Below are 15,798 nucleotides of genomic sequence, written 5' to 3' on the forward strand. Positions count from 1 at the left end.
CAACCTGCTCTAGTGAGGAGACCCCGCTCACACCCGCATGTAATGGCTACTGTCATCACTGAGATCTCACGTCTAACCCCGTGTAGCAGCAGTCACTGTGTGTGTAACCAGCTGCATGGGCCATGGGGAGGCACACACTGCCTTAGGGAAGCATTTCATTAGGGCATCAAATGTCTTGTATCTCATAGCCATGGGAGCCACACCAGGCACGTCACTTATATCATTGTTATTTAGGGAACCATTGGGCTAAACTGGCGGCTCTCCTACTATGCCGGACTGGGCTTGTAAAATGAATAAACATGAGCTCAGTGCTGCTCTAATGTGAGTCTCTGCTTCGCGACTTCGTTCGTTTTCAGTTCTGGACCTGTCAAGCCCCCTAGTGGCAGCCCTGAGATATGCAGCTGCAGCTGATGTGCACACAGCTAGGCCTGTTTGAAAGTGTCATGCTGCACAACAAATGTCTGTAACCAATAATTAGCACGTAGGAAGAGCAAGTGGCAATCCGTGAGCTGTGTCATGTAGCACATTCAAGGGATTCTATATATACCACTAGTAACATATAAAATAACTTACCAATTGACATTACAAAATAAGTAACATTAGCTATGATAAAAAAAATAGTCATCAGATAAAAAAAATATATAATTAATATTTAATCTATACATAATATGCATAACACCACTTGAAATAAGTAAATTGTTACTAACCCTTTTTAATCACATTTATTTACATTGTCAACATAATACACACAGCTTTACAACTGGGAACATACACATGAATAACAATAGAAAAAAGTTTACAAACTCGACTACTTTTTCTAGATGGCCATGCCATGCCCAAATAGTGCATTGTTGCCCTATTTTAAAATCATTCTCAGAAATACTTTGCTTCTGCCAGAGTCATAGGTGCTATTGTCTAGGGCAGTGGTTCTCAAACTGTGCGCCGTGCCACCCTGGGGTGCATTGGGACATATGCAGGGGTGCCTCAGGCTGGTGGGCCAGCACCAAATCAAATTATTTATGGTCAATGTAATGTAAATATGTAGACAAACAGAAGCGCAAACTTGTCCACCACAGTGCTTAAGTGGTCCTAGGGAGGAGGTGGAGCTCACCCCCCTATATGCCCTAACCCCCACTCCCCCCATGGGTGCCACACCCCTAGCCAAGCCCCTTCCTGCCCATCTGGCAGATGCCACACCCCTAGCCCCTCCCACAGTTGAGGGGTGGAGTCTTTGGAGGAGGGTAGGATACTCTCCCATCTTAGGGCATATTTGCCTACTCTCCTGGGAATCGCGGGAGGCTCCTGATTTTTCGGGTAACCCCCCCCGCACCCCCGGAATAGTAGGCAGATCTCCCGCATCCCGCCCTCTTACTAGTGAAGTGGGCAGATTGTGGAGATTCTCTGAGAAATCTGTGGGTCCGTAGGGAGGGGGAGGGGCTAAATGACGCTAATTTGCATTATTTAGCCCCACCCACTCCACACAGACCCACAAACTGATGAGTTATTCTATAGAAAGTGTGGGGCCTAATGATGACTATAATCTGGCCCTGCCCCACGAAGCTGGGAGCAGCAGGTCCTCTCCGGCTGCTCCCAGAAAGGATTACAAAAAAGTAGGTAAGTATGCACTGAGGGGAGCAGGGCTGGGACAGAAATCTTGGTGGCCGTTACACTCTTTTTGGAGCCCCCCATCCCTCACTAGGTACAGGCCAGTCAGTTTGAAAGTCTTTTCTTACCTACTGTATATGGTGGTTTCTGAAGAATTTGAGCATCACTGGGCAGCATTTTCAGCAGCTATTCACTCTTCATGTATGAGATTACATTGTCTGGAAGATGCCTGTTTACGTAGAAATATAACTAATGTCATCCTCATAACTGAGGATTAACCAGAAAATATATAGTAACAGACGTTTTTGTGCAGGCCAAAATGTGAATTTCCCTGATCAAACAATTTATGTGCCTCTCCAGGCCCCCCTGTGTTACTCCAGACCCACTACGTCTATCCTTCCCCAGGCCTCCTGTGGTTCTCCAGGCTCTCCTGTGTCTCCATCTCTAGGCCTCTCTGCACCTCTTCAGGCCCCCTTGTCTCTCTCCAGGACCTAAATATTTTTTTATTGGTCTCTCCAGGACCACCTATAATTTTCCAGGACCCCTTGTGTCTCTCCATCCCCAGGTCCTCTCTGTATCTCTCCAGGCCCCCTGCATCTTTACAGGCCCCCTGCATCTCTCCAGGCCCGCCCGGCCTCTCTCCAGGCCCACCTGTGACTCTCTAGGCCCCATGTGTCTTTTAGAATTATTCCCCCAGCTCATGTGTATCTTAGCCTCATTCCCCCGGCCCGAGTGTGTCTCAGCCTCATTCCCCAGCCCCAGTGTGTCTTTCAGCCCTATTCCCCAGCCCCAGGGTGTATCTCAGCCCCATTCCACAACCCCAGTGTGTCTCTCAGCCTCATTCCTGAGCCCCAGTGTCTCTCAGCACCATTCCCCAGCCCAAGTGTGTCTCTCAGCCTCATTTCCCAGCCCTATTGTGTCTCAGCCCAATTCCCAGCCCGAATGTGTCACTCAGCCCCATTCCCCAACCCCAGTGTCTCTCTCAGACCCATTTCCCATCCCCAGTATTTCTCTCAGCCCCATTCCCAGCCCCAATGTGTTTCTCAGCCCCATTCTCCAACCCCAGTGTCTCTCAGCTCCATTCCCCAGCCCCAATGTGTCTCTCAGCCCCTTTCTCCAACCCCAGTGTCTCTCAGCTCCATTCCCCAGCCCCAATGTGTCTCTCAGCCCCATTCCCCAGCACCAGTGTGTCTCTCAGCCCAATTAACCAGCCCCAGTGTGTCTCACAACCTCATTCCTCAGCCTCAGTGTGTCTCTGAGCCCCATTCCCTAGCCCCAGTGTGTCTCTCAGCCCCAGTATGTCTCAGTGTGTCTCTCAGCCCCATTTCCCAGCCCCAGTGTGTCTCAGCCCCATTTCCCAGCCCCAGGGTGTCCCACAGCCCCATTATGTCTGTGTGTCTTTTAGTATTTTTTATTGGTCTCTCCAGGACTACTTATATCTTTCCAGGACCCCTTGTGTCTCCATCCCAAGGTCCTTTCTGTATCTCCCAGGGCCCCCTGCATCTTTACAGGCTCCCCTGTATCTCTCCAAGCCCACCTGTGACTCTCTAGGCCCCCTGTGCCTCTTAGCCTCATTCCCCTGGCCCAAGTGTGTCTCAGCCTCATTCCTCAGCCTCAGTGTGTCTCAGTATGTCTTTCAGCCCCATTCCCCAGCTCCAGGGTGTCTCTCAGTCCCATTCCCCAGCCCCAGTGTGTCTCACCCCATTCCCACTCCCAGTGTGTCTCTCAGCCCCATTCCCCAGCCCCAGTGTTTCTCTCAGCCAAAGTGTGTATCTCAGCCCCATTCCCCAGCCCTATTGTGTCTCAGTGTGTCTCTCAGCCCCATTCCCCAGCCTCAGTGTGTCTCTCAGCCCCATTCCCCAGCCCCAGTACATCTCTCAGAGCCATCCCAGACCCAGTGTGTCTCTCACCCCAATTCTCAGCCCCATTCCCCAACTCCAGTTTCTCAGCTCTAAATCTGTTAGGATTTGCGGTTAGCAAATCATCTTGGTGGCAATTCCCAGTCTTAGTTGTTACTGGCATTCTGCATCATGTCCTATCCTTGTTCTGGCTTTTTGCAAGAAGCTGGAAATCCTGTCTTGTCTGTGTCAATTCATTGCCTGTCATTCAGGTATGTCTGTGTTTGTGTTGTTTCATGTGTTCACTAACTAGCTCTCTCCTTGCAGAGCAGGTACACACATTCCTTTTAATTAGGAATCACTCTCCAGGAATGGTCTCTGATTGGATCCTACATCTCATAAGTATACACCCAGCGCTGATCTCATTGCCGGTTATACTGTGTCACTACCAGTGTATGTTTGCTGTGTTCAGTTCCTAGTGCTTGCCGGTCCACTGAGTACTTTGGTTATTGAATCTGGATCCTGTCTCCATTCAGCCCTGCAGTATTACACCACAGTCCTGTCTGTCTGCATTTATCTTGTTACCTGCAGTGTTTCCACCTCACTGCCTCCATTATGTGTTACTGCAGCATCTGAATCCATCAGTCTGCTGTTTAGGCCCCTGCCTAGACCATCTCAGCTGCTTGTGTCAACCGGGCAACACAGGCCGACTATAGAGTGTCTGTGAGTTCCCTCAGCCTGGCTGCAGAGTCAGGTTGTTCCTGTTCTCCGGTTCACTGAGCTCCCACACGGCTTCCTAACTGCTCCAAGTAGCTGCCGTGCTACCACCTATCTCCAAACGGCTTCCTGGCCGTATCCAGCAGCTCCCGTGCTGCCATCATTCACCATACGGCTTCCAGGCCGCTCCTAGTAGCTTCCGTGCTACCACCTATCTCCAAACAGCTTCCTGGCCGTATCCAGCAGCTCCCGTGCTGCCATATTCACCATACGGCTTCCAGGCTGCTCCAAGTAGCTTCCGTGCTACCACCTATCTCCAAATGGCTTCCTGGCCGCATCTAGCAGCTCCCGTGCTGCCATCGTACACCATACGGCTTCTTAACCGCTCCAAGTAGCTTCCGTGCTACCACCAATCTCCAAATGGCTTCCTAGCCATATCCAGCAGCTCCCGCGCTGCCATCATTCACCATACGGCTTCCAGGCCGCTCCAAGTAGCTTCCGTGCTACCACGTATCTCCAAACGGCTTCCTAGCCGCATCTAGCAGTTCCCGTGCTGCCATCATACACCATACGGCTTCTTAACCGCTCCAAGCAGCTTCCGTGCTACCACCAATCTCCAAACGACTTCCTAGCCATATCCAGCAGCTCCCGTGCTGCCATCATTCACCATACAGCTTTCAGGCCGCTCCAAGTAGCTTCCGTGCTACCACCTATCTCCAAACGGCTTCCTGGCCGCATCTAGCAGCTCCCGTGCTGCCATCGTACACCATACGGCTTCTTAACCTCTCCAAGTAGCTTCCGTGCTACCACCAATCTCCAAACGGCTTTCTAGCCATATCCAGCAGCTCCCGTGCTGCCATTGTTCACCATACGGCTTCCAGGCCGCTCAAAGTAGCTTCCGTGCTACCACCTATCTCCAAACGGCTTCCTGGCCGCATCTAGCAGCTCCCGTGCTGCCATCGTACACCATACGGCTTCTTAACCTCTCCAAGTAGCTTCCGTGCTACCACCAATCTCCAAACGACTTAATAGCCATATCCAGCAGCTCCCGTGCTGCCATCATTCACCATACGGCTTTCAGGCCGCTCCAAGTAGCTTCCGTGCTACCACCTATCTCCAAACGGCTTCCTGGCCGCATCTAGCAGCTCCCGTGCTGCCATCGTACACCATACGGCTTCTTAACCTCTCCAAGTAGCTTCCGTGCTACCACCAATCTCCAAACGGCTTTCTAGCCATATCCAGCAGCTCCCGTGCTGCCATTGTTCACCATACGGCTTCCAGGCCGCTCCAAGTAGCTTCCGTGCTACCACCAATCTCCAAACGGCTTCCTGGCCGTATCCAGCAGCTTACGTGCTGCCAACGTTCATCCTACGGCAATTGCCCCAACATCGGCACCATCACTGCAACATCGGCACACTTGCTGCACCATCGGCTCTCAAAGCCATTATCAAACCATAGACTGCTTATTTACGGTGTCGAAGCTTGATTATTGGCTGAGACAAGATCAGTTTAAAATTGAATCGCAGCGACGCCATCTTGCGACTGGCCTCAAGACGCCATCTTGGAAATGAGATCGCAAGATGCCATTTTGCGAATGGCCGCCCAAACGCCATTTTAGATAAACTCACACTTTAGTACATGTGGCGATATTACTATTAGCATCATGCGATTGCATCTTACACCATTTCTCATACACACATTAATACACACAATTGCGCTGTTAACTAGTCGCATATTAGCGAATACATAAGATCCTGTATGAAAACGCCGAATATTAGCTTCATGCACACGCATCTGCCCCAAGTTAACTAGCGTCTTTACATCAAACCCCACATACTCACACATTGCATATTCACATACAAGGTTCCATAAGCTTTAAGGTATAAGATTCAAGTATGCACATTTACTATAATTGCTATGAAATAAAGATTATTTTGTAACTAAGGTTTTATATGTGATAAGTAAGCCATGTTTGGTATTGTACTGATGCGTACTCTCTCAACAGTATTCCGGTAACATTGATGTAGAGATCGCAACAGGCATTCTCAACTTATGGACCGCAGAGACTTCAAGCAACAAAATGTACATTATATGATGAACTGTTAGGATTTGCATGAGGCGGGAAACCAGAGACCACCAGTTGTTAGAGGCTGGACTGTGTCTATTTGAACCAACCTGTTAGATGCCTTGTAACATATGCCCTCTCCTTTAAGACCAATGGTATTAGCAACAAACTTCTCTATTGTGTTGTCTATTTCTGGGGGGTATAAATATGTGTGCTCTGACCCTGGGTTTCTAGTCTTTGTGCTGAATGCTGATTGACGGGGGTTTCTTGCTGATGCCTACGTCTGGTCCAGAAAGCGCTGCGTATGTATAACTGTACTTGGGTCTGTATAATTTCTTTGCGCTAAAATTGTATTTAAGATCATAGCGTGTAACTGTACTTTCACTTGAATAATACTTTGTGCTTTGGAACCACAGGTTCTAGGTCTGGAGTCTTTATTTACTGTATGACTGCGTACGCAAAATAGCGTCATCCTTAGAGGTTTATAGGCAGGATATCAGAAGGTATAGGCAGGGGTGTATAGAGGTTCAAAGGCTGTATCGTTAATGGCAACTGCCCCAACATCGGCACCATCGCTTCAACATCGGCACAGTTGTCGCACCATCGGCTCTCAGAGCCATTTACTAACCCTAGACTGTTTATCTACGGCTATAGCCGCACCATCGGCATAATTGCTGCACCATCAGCACAGCTGCCACACCATCGGCTCCCAAGCTATTGTCCAAAAACCAAACTGTACTCTCACAACATCTGGACCATCGATATCGTTATCATCATCAACTGTGTCAGTCCTAACTGTACATTATTTACCTATTGAATTCCCCTGTATCTCCATGTGAGCCACTACTACCTCGAGCATAAGTCCAGGCGGCTGCCTAAGTACCGGTGATCGTATCCTAGTTTTAAGGGAACAACGGGTGGTTGTTATTGGTGGTAGAGCTCGCTAGCTGGGTTCTTGTGGTGTCACATGGAGTAGGCAGCGGAATTTGTAACAATTTCCCAGCCCCAATGTGTCTCAGCCCAATTCCCCAGCCTCAATGTGTGTCTCTCAGCCCCAATATGTCTGTGTCTCTCAGCCCCATTCTCTATCCCCAGTGTGTCTCTCAGCCCCAGTATGTCTGTGTGTCTCTCAGCCCCATTCCCCAGCCCCAGGGTGTCTCTCAGCCCCATTCCCCAGCCCCAAGGTGTCTCTCAGCCTCATACCTCAGCCCCAGTGTGTGTCTCAGCACCATTTCCCAGCCTCTCTCAGCACCATTCCCCCAGCCCCTGTGTGTCTTTCAGCCCCAGTATGTCTCAGTGTCTCTCTATCCCGTTCCCAAGTCCCAGGGTGTCTCTCAGCCCAATTGTGTCTCTCAGCCCCATTCCATAGCCCCAGTGTGTCTCTCAGACCCATTTCCTAGCCCCAGGGTGTCAATCCCATTCCCTAGCCTCAGGGTGCCTCTCAGCCCCATTCCCCAGCCCCAGGGTGTGTCTCAGCCCCATTCCCTAGCCTCAGGGTGCCTCTCAGCCCCATTCCCTAGCCTCAGGGTGCCTCTCAGCCCCATTTCCCAGCCCCAGGGTGTCTCAGCACCATTCCCCAGCCCCTGTGTGTCTCCCAACCCCAGTATGTCTCAGTTTGTCTCTCAGCCCCATTCCACAGCCCCAGTGTGTCTCTCAGCCCCATTTCCCAGCTCCAGGGTATCAGCCCCATTCCCCAGCCCAAGCGTGTCTCTCAGCCCCATTCCCCAGCCCCAGTGTGTCTCTTAGCCCCATTCACAAGCACAGGTGTGTGTCTCTCAGCACCAGCCCCAGTGTGTCTCTCAGCACCATTCCTCCAGCCCTGGTGTGTCTCCCAGCCCCAATATGTCTCAGTGTGTCTCTCAGTCCCATTCCCCAGCCCCAGTGTTTCTCTCAGCCTCATTCCCTAGCCCCAGTGTGTCTCTCAGCCCCATTTCCCAGCTTCAGGGTATTAGCCCCATTCCCCAGCCCCAGGGTGTCTATTGGCTCCATTCCCCAGCCCCAGTGTATCTCTCAGCCCCATTCCCCAGCCCAGGCATGTCTGTGTGTGTCTCTCAGCCCCATTCCCCAGCCCAGGTGTGTCTATGTGTGTCTCTCAGCCCCATTCCCCAGCCCCAGGGTGCCTCTCGGCCCCATTCCTCAGCCCCATTCTCCAGCCCCAGGGTGCCTCTCAGCCCCATACCCCAGCCCCAGGGTGTCTCTCAGCCCCATTCCCCAGCCCCAGGGTGTCTCTCAGCCCCATTCCCCAGCCCAGGTGTGTCTCTGTGTGTCACTAAGCACCATACCCCAGCCCCAGTGTGTCTCTCAGCCCCATTTCCCAGCTCCAGGGTATTAGCCCCATGCCCTAGCCCCAGGGTGTCTCACAGCCCCATTCCCCAGCCCAGGTGTGTCTCTGTGTGTCTCTCAGCACCATTCCCAAGCCCCAGTGTGTCTCTCAGCCCCATTCCCCAGCCCAGGTGTGTCTGTGTGTGTCTCTCAGCCCCATATCCCAGCCCCAGGGTGCCTCTCGGCCCCATTCCCCAGCCCCATTCTCCAGCCCCAGGGTGCCTCTCAGCCCCATTCCCCAGCCCCAGGGTGTCTCTCGGCCCCATTCCCCAGCCCCAGGGTGTCTCTCAGCCCCATTCCCCAGCCCAGGTGTGTCTCTGTGTGTCTCTCAGCACCATTCCCAAGCCCCAGTGTGTCTCTCAGCCCCATTCCCCAGCCCAGGTGTGTCTGTGTGTGTCTCCCAGCCCCATATCCCAGCCCCAGGGTGCCTCTCGGCCCCATTCCCCAGTCCCAGGGTGCCTCTCAGCCCCAGCCCCAGGGTGTCTCTCAGCCCAATTCCCCAGCCCCAGGGTGTCTCTCAGCCCCATTCCCCAGCCCAGGTGTGTCTCTGTGTGTCACTAAGCACCATTCCCCAGCCCCAGTGTGTCTCTCAGCCCCATTTCCCAACACCAGGGTATTAGCCCCATGCCCTAGCCCCAGGGTGTCTCACAGCCCCATTCCCCAGCCCAGGTGTGTCTCTGGGTGTCTCTCAGCACCATTCCCCAGCCCCAGTGTGTCACTCAGCACCATTCCCTAGCCCCAGTGTATCTCTCGGCCCCATTCCCCAGCCCAGGTGTGTCTCTGTGTCTCCTTGCCCCAGGGTGTCAGCCTCACTCCCTAGTCTCAGGGTGTCTCTCGGCCCCATTCCCCAGTCTCAGTGTGTCTCACAGCCCCATTCCCAAGCCCAGGTGTGTCTCTGTGTGTCTCTCAGCACCATTCCCTAGCCCCAGTGTGTCACTCAGCACCATTCCCCAGCGTGTGTATCAGCACAATTCCCCCAGCCCCTGTGTGTCTCTCAGCCCCAGTATATCTGTGTGTCTCTCAGTCCCATTCCACAGTAGCAGGATGTCTCTCGGCCCCATTGTATCTCTCAGCCCCATTCCATAGCCCCAGTGTGTCTCTCAGATCCATTTCCTAGCCCCAGGGTGTCAACCCCATTCCCTAGCCTCAGGGTGCCTCTCAGTCCCATTTCCCAGCCCCAGGGTGTGTCTCAGCCCCATTCCCCAGCCCTAGGGTGTCTCTCAGCCCCATTGTGTCTTTCAGCCCCATTCCCCAGTCCAGTTGTGTCTCTCAGCCCCATTTCCTTGCCCCAATGTGTCAGCCCCATTCCCTAGCCTCAGGATATCTCTCAGCCCCATTCCCCAGCCCCAGGGTATCTCTCAGCCCCATTCCCCAGACCTAGGGTGTCTCTCAACCCCATTCCCCAGCCCCAGGGTGTCTCTCAGCACCATGCCCCAGTGTGTCTCTCAGCACCATGCCCCAGTGTGTCTCTCAGCACCATTTATTTATTATTTAGTATTAACAGTTTCTTATATAGTGCAGCAAATTCTTTTGCACTTTACAATTTGAATCAACATTAACATTTTACTGGTTTGTAAAAGACAGACATACATACATAAATGACACGCGTAAAAGACATACATTAAAGGTAAGAGGGCCCTGCTCGCAAGCTTACAATCTGTAGGGAAATAGGTGTTGATACACAAGGATAGGTGCTACATATTGCAAATTATCCAGCCTGATTGCAGATGCTCTTGGTGGGCTGTATAATCCAATCACACTGGAAAGTTGGCCTAGGGCTAGGAGGATGTTAAATTGAAGAAAGAGAAGATGTGATAGGTCTTTAGTATAAGATGGGAGTTAGATAGGGAAGCTATAAAAGGTTATGTGGGCGGTCCTGGAATCTAATAAGTTTGTCTGAAGAGGTGAGTTTTCAGAGAACGCTTGAATGTTTGGAAACTAGTGGAAAGTCTTATTGTGCGGGGGAGGACATTCCACAGGGTGGGTGCAGCCCGAAAAAGGTCCTGTAACCGTGCATGGGAACAAGAAATGCATGGGGATGAGAGACGCAGATCTTGTGCAGAGCGGAGATGTCGGGTTGGAAGATATTTTGAGATAAATGAAGAGATGTATGTTGGTGTGGTTTGGTTAATAGCTTTATGTGTGAGCGTACATAGCTTAAATTGAATACAGTAAAAGACCAGCAGCCAATGGAGGGACTGACAGAGTGGATCAGCAGACACTGAACGTTTGGTGAGAAAGATCAGCCTTGCAGCTGCATTCAGAATGGATTGTAATGGGGAGAGCCTGATTTTGGGAAGACCAATAAGGAGACTATTACAATAGTCAATGCGGAAAATATGAGTGCATGTATTTGAGTTTTTGCAGTATCTTGTGTAAGATATGGTCGAATTTTGGCTATGTTTTTTAGATGTTTGTAACAGGATTTAGAGACAGATTGAATGTGGGGAACAAAAGACAGTTCAGAGTCAATGACACCTAGGCAGCAAGCTTGTGAGGTGGGGTTGATTTTCGAGTTGTCAACAGTAATAGAGATATCAGGTTGGTAACTACTATTGGCCGGTGGAAATATAATTAATTCTGTTTTAAATATATTAAGTTTGAGATGGCGAGATGACAACTAAGGTGAAATGGCAGAGAGACATTCAGTGACACGGACCAGCACAGATGGTGACAAATCTGGGGAAGGTAGGTAAATTTGAGTATTGACCGCATACAGATCATACTGAAAACCAAAAGAGCTGATTAGTTTGCCAAGAGAGGTGGTATAGTTTGAGAAAGGCAGAGGACCTAAGACTGAGCCTTTTGGTACTCCAACTGATAGATGTAGCGAAGTGGAGTTAGAATCAGAAAAGCAAACAGTGAAAGAGCAATTAGATAGGTAGGATGAGAACCAAGAAAGGGCTGTGTCTTGAAGACCTAGGGATTGTAGTGTTTGTATGAGAAGAGAGTGGTCAACAGTGTCAAATGCAGCAGAGAGATCTAGAAGAATTAGAAGTGAATAATGGCCTTTAGCCTTGGCAGTGACCAGATCATTTACTACCTTAGTCAGTGCGGTCTCAGTGGAGTGTTGGGAACGAAAGCCTGACTGAAGTGGGTCCAATAAGTTGTGGGTGTTAAGAAAGTGTGTGAGGCGAGTGTAGGCAAGTCTCTCCAGTAGTTTGGAGGGGCAAGGGAGCTGGGAGATAGGATGGTAATTTGAGAGAGAGTTAGGGTTAGAATTTTGTCCTTTCAAAATGGGAGTGATCACTGCATGCTTGAACAGTGATAGAAAGATACCAGTTGAGAAAGAGAGATTACAGTTTTTAGTTAAGTGTGGGATGAGCACAGGAGACAGAGCTTTATTGATTTGTGAGGGTATAGGATCTAGAGGAGAGATAGAGTAGGAGGATGAGAAGAGTGTAGATAGTTCATCTTCATTAGTGGGGTCAAATGATGAGACCGTGCCACGGGGTTCAGGTAGGGAATTTCCTGGCTGAGGAAGTGCATACCATTTCATTTCGGATATTATCAATCTTGTTCTTGAAATAGGAAGCAAGATTTTGTGCACTGATAGTAACAGGTAGGTTGGGTGACGGAGGGGTAAGAAGTGATTTAAATGTATTAAAAAGTTGCTTGGGGTTAGAGGCTTGGGCAGAGATGACAGTTTGGAAATATATTTGGCATTATCCAGTGCATTACGATAAGAGTGATAGATAGTCTTATATGTGAAGAAGTCACTTGGAGTACAAGACTTTCGCCACTGATGTTCTACTTTACGTGAGAGTTTTGGTAGGTGTCTTGTCAATTTGGAATGCCACGGATGACGTCTAAGTCTACGCGGAGTGTGATGGGTAGCTGGAGCTACTTTATCAAGGGCTAGTTCTAGGGTCTGGTTTAGGTGTGATACACCAGTCCCAGGAGAAGTGAAATTAGAAATAGGTAAGAGTGATTGTTGCGGAGAGGTGGATAGTTGTTAATTAATAGCATTAATATCTCTGCAGGTTTGAGGAGGCTTGGTTGATTTGATTGGCATTGAGGTTGACGTAATGGAGGAGAGTGTGCAGGTGATAAGGTTATGATCTGAGAGAGGGAAAGGAAACTTAGTGAAATCAGATACTGAGCATAGTCTGGTAAATACAAGTTTAAGACAGTGGCCATCTTGCTGAGTAGAGGAGTCAGTCCATTGGGAGAGGCCAGGAGAGGATGTTAAAGAGAGACGTTTGGAGGCATGAGGAGATTGTGGACTGTCATTGGGGATATTGAAATCACCCATAATGATGGTGGAGATGTTAGAAGATAGGAAGTGAGGGAGTCAGGCAGAAAAATGTTCCAGAAATTGATTGGGTGGTCCAGGTGGGCGATAGATAGCACCAATGCGCAGAGAGAAAGGAGTGAAACTCCTAATAAAATGTACTTCAAATGATGTAAATGTAAGGGATGGTACCTGTGGAATAACTGTGTATGTAAAAGATTGGGACAGTAGTATTCCTACTCCACCTCCTTTAGTATTACCAGGCTTGGAGGTGTATGTGAAGTGTAGGCCACCGCAGTGGCGTACGTTCACCCCAGACGCCCGGAGGCAAGTTATAATTTGGTGCCCCCCCCCTGTCACAGCGCTGACACTGTAATGTAGCAATTTGTATGCAGACAGGCTATAGATAGATGAAGGCAGCAGCTGATGGTCTGACATGGAGCTCTCCTCTAGTGTATGGTGGCTTCTCAGGTACCAGGCAGGGGTGCCATGTATTGGGCAGCCGTGAGAGTACACTCCGGGTACATAGTTACAGCCCTAAGTGGGGTGAATATGTTGTGGACAATGGAGGAGGTGCCCCCTTCAGAGTTGGAGCCCGGCGGCAGCTGCCTCCATTGTCTCCCATAGTTCTGCCCCATGGCCTCCGTGTGAGAGTGCTGTAGGGGAGGAAGTGTCTGTTTTTGTGAGCCATGTTTCTGTTATTTCCAGAAGATTGAGGTTATTTGAAATAAAGAGGTCATGGATGGATGTCAGTTTGTTGCAGACAGAGCGTGCAATCCATAAGGCTTATTTTAGTGTTTTGGAGGGTGATGGGAGGCATGTGATGTGTCTGAGGTTTGCTGGATTTATATTCTGTTGTGAGTAGGGCATGTGGGTAGGGACTGGATTTGGTGATATGTCACCAGCTAATAGAAGTAGAAGGAGAGAGATATGTGCATTTTGTGTGGAAGTTTTTTTATGGCAACAGATTTTGTATGTTATTGTCAATTTATAAAAGATAAGTAAATAGCTCATTTGTGTTCACAAGAGGGGAGCAGATTATTGAGGCTGCAATGTGTACAGAGGGGTGAGCTGCAGGTAGAGTGAAGGATGTAATAGCCCTAGAGAAGATGCCATGGAGTGAAATAAGAATTAATAATATTTGGTACATGATGATTTAGAATAAAAAGAGAAAATTCTTAGAATATAAAATAAATATAATTTTAATTTAGAAATGACCTGCTTTTTGATGTTCAATGTTTGTTAAACTGTTTTTTAACTGTTTTGGATACTTTGGGCAAGGGATGCACAGCTCAAATTTGAGCACAGCTCTCTTAGATCTGACTAGTAAAGCTGGCCATACACGCTACAATTATCGGGGCAATCCACCCAATATCCACAGATCGCCCCGATAATTGTAGCGTGCGTGGCCGACCGAGGGTTAAATATTGCTTGGTCGGGCATGCCGAATTGTCCAGCTTGCCCGTCCGATGCGATATTTAGGGGGTAACCTGTCGGCCGCATCGGGCAGTGTATGCCCAGCCGCGGCCAACAGACCGACATTTCATGTGTTCCTTCCCATGGAAGGATCATGGAAATATCTCCTCCCCCGGGGGAGGAGCCCTGATGTCAGGCAAATACACTGTGAGAAATCTCTCAGTGTATGCCGCGGACATCTGCGGCTGGCAGGCTGCCAGATAAAATGTCTGTCGTTCTGAAAGACATTTTATCTGGACGTGTATGCCCAGCTTAAGATATACTGTGGCTGATTAACACAGGCTACATCTAATGCTGGCCATACACGCTGCAATTATCGGGACGATCCGCCCGATATCGGCGGCTCGCCGCGATAATTGTAGCGTGGGGGGGGCGACCGAGGGTTAAATATTGCTTGGTCAGGCATGCTGGATTGTCCAGCATGCCCGTCCGATGCGATATTTACCCGGTAACTGTCGGCCGCATCGGGCAGTGTATGCCCAGCGCAGCCGACAGACAGACATTTCCTGTGTTCCTTCCTACGGAAGGAACAGGGAAATGTCTCCTCCCCCGGGGGCGGAGCGGGCTATATACTGTGAGATTTCAGCCCAGTATGCCAACATAAATTATGCTTCACTGAAACATCTAAAAAATAGGTAATGACTATTGCAACAATTTAAGATATCACATTTTAATAAGTGTGATTGAATAAAGTTCAGAGTATGAAGATTGCAACCCCATTCCCCAGCCCCAGTGTGTCTCTCAGCCCCATTCCCGAGCCCCAGTGTCACTCAGCCCCATTCCCGAGCCCCAGTGTGTCTTTCAGACCCATTTCCCAGCCTTACTGTGTCTCTCAGCACCATTCCCCAGCCTGTCTCTCAGCACCATTCCCCGAGCCACAGTGAGTCTCGGCCTAAATCCCTCTCTCCCTTCCCCAACACTCACCTGCTGCTCCTCTTCCCTTCCCTTGCAGCTTGCTCGGGGTCCTGTGTTTGGCTGCCCGCTGCTTTGGTCAGCGTCACCATGCAGGCTGCTTGTTGTTGCAGCATGCACGGAGAAGGGGAGATCTTCCTGGAGGCGGGCCGTGGAGGGGCTGGAGGCGAAGGCGTCAGTGGTGATGGGCAGGCTCTGCAATGGCTTGTGGGAGGAGCTGCTGCGGCTGGGCATGCGTAGCAGCGCCCCCATCTGCAATTTTTTTAACCTTTAGTAAGTTTCTGCACAATCGCAGAAGCTGTACTACTGTAGAGCTGCCCGATCGGAGCTGAACTCCACCCACTGCAAGGCCTTGTCCTTCAGACAGCCGCAGCTGCCAGTACTTTTTTTGTAAGGCCAGGCAAAGTGGGCGTACGGAGGAGGAACAGGTTCCACCTCCAATTACAACTGACGGAACACATTTCAGCCCCATTCCGGACCACTTTAACCTTTGGTCCACCACCACATAACTGAACCTAAGAATGATAGGTAAGCAGAATTTACTTAACTTTTACATTTCTCAATAACAAACTTTTTGCTTAGGGGTGCCGTGAAAACAATGCTGATACTCTAGAGCACCATGATTAAAA

This window comes from Taudactylus pleione, unplaced genomic scaffold (assembly GCF_031769625.1).
Source record: "Taudactylus pleione unplaced genomic scaffold, aTauple2 ptg001990l, whole genome shotgun sequence".
Classification (NCBI taxonomy): Eukaryota; Metazoa; Chordata; class Amphibia; order Anura; family Myobatrachidae; genus Taudactylus; species Taudactylus pleione.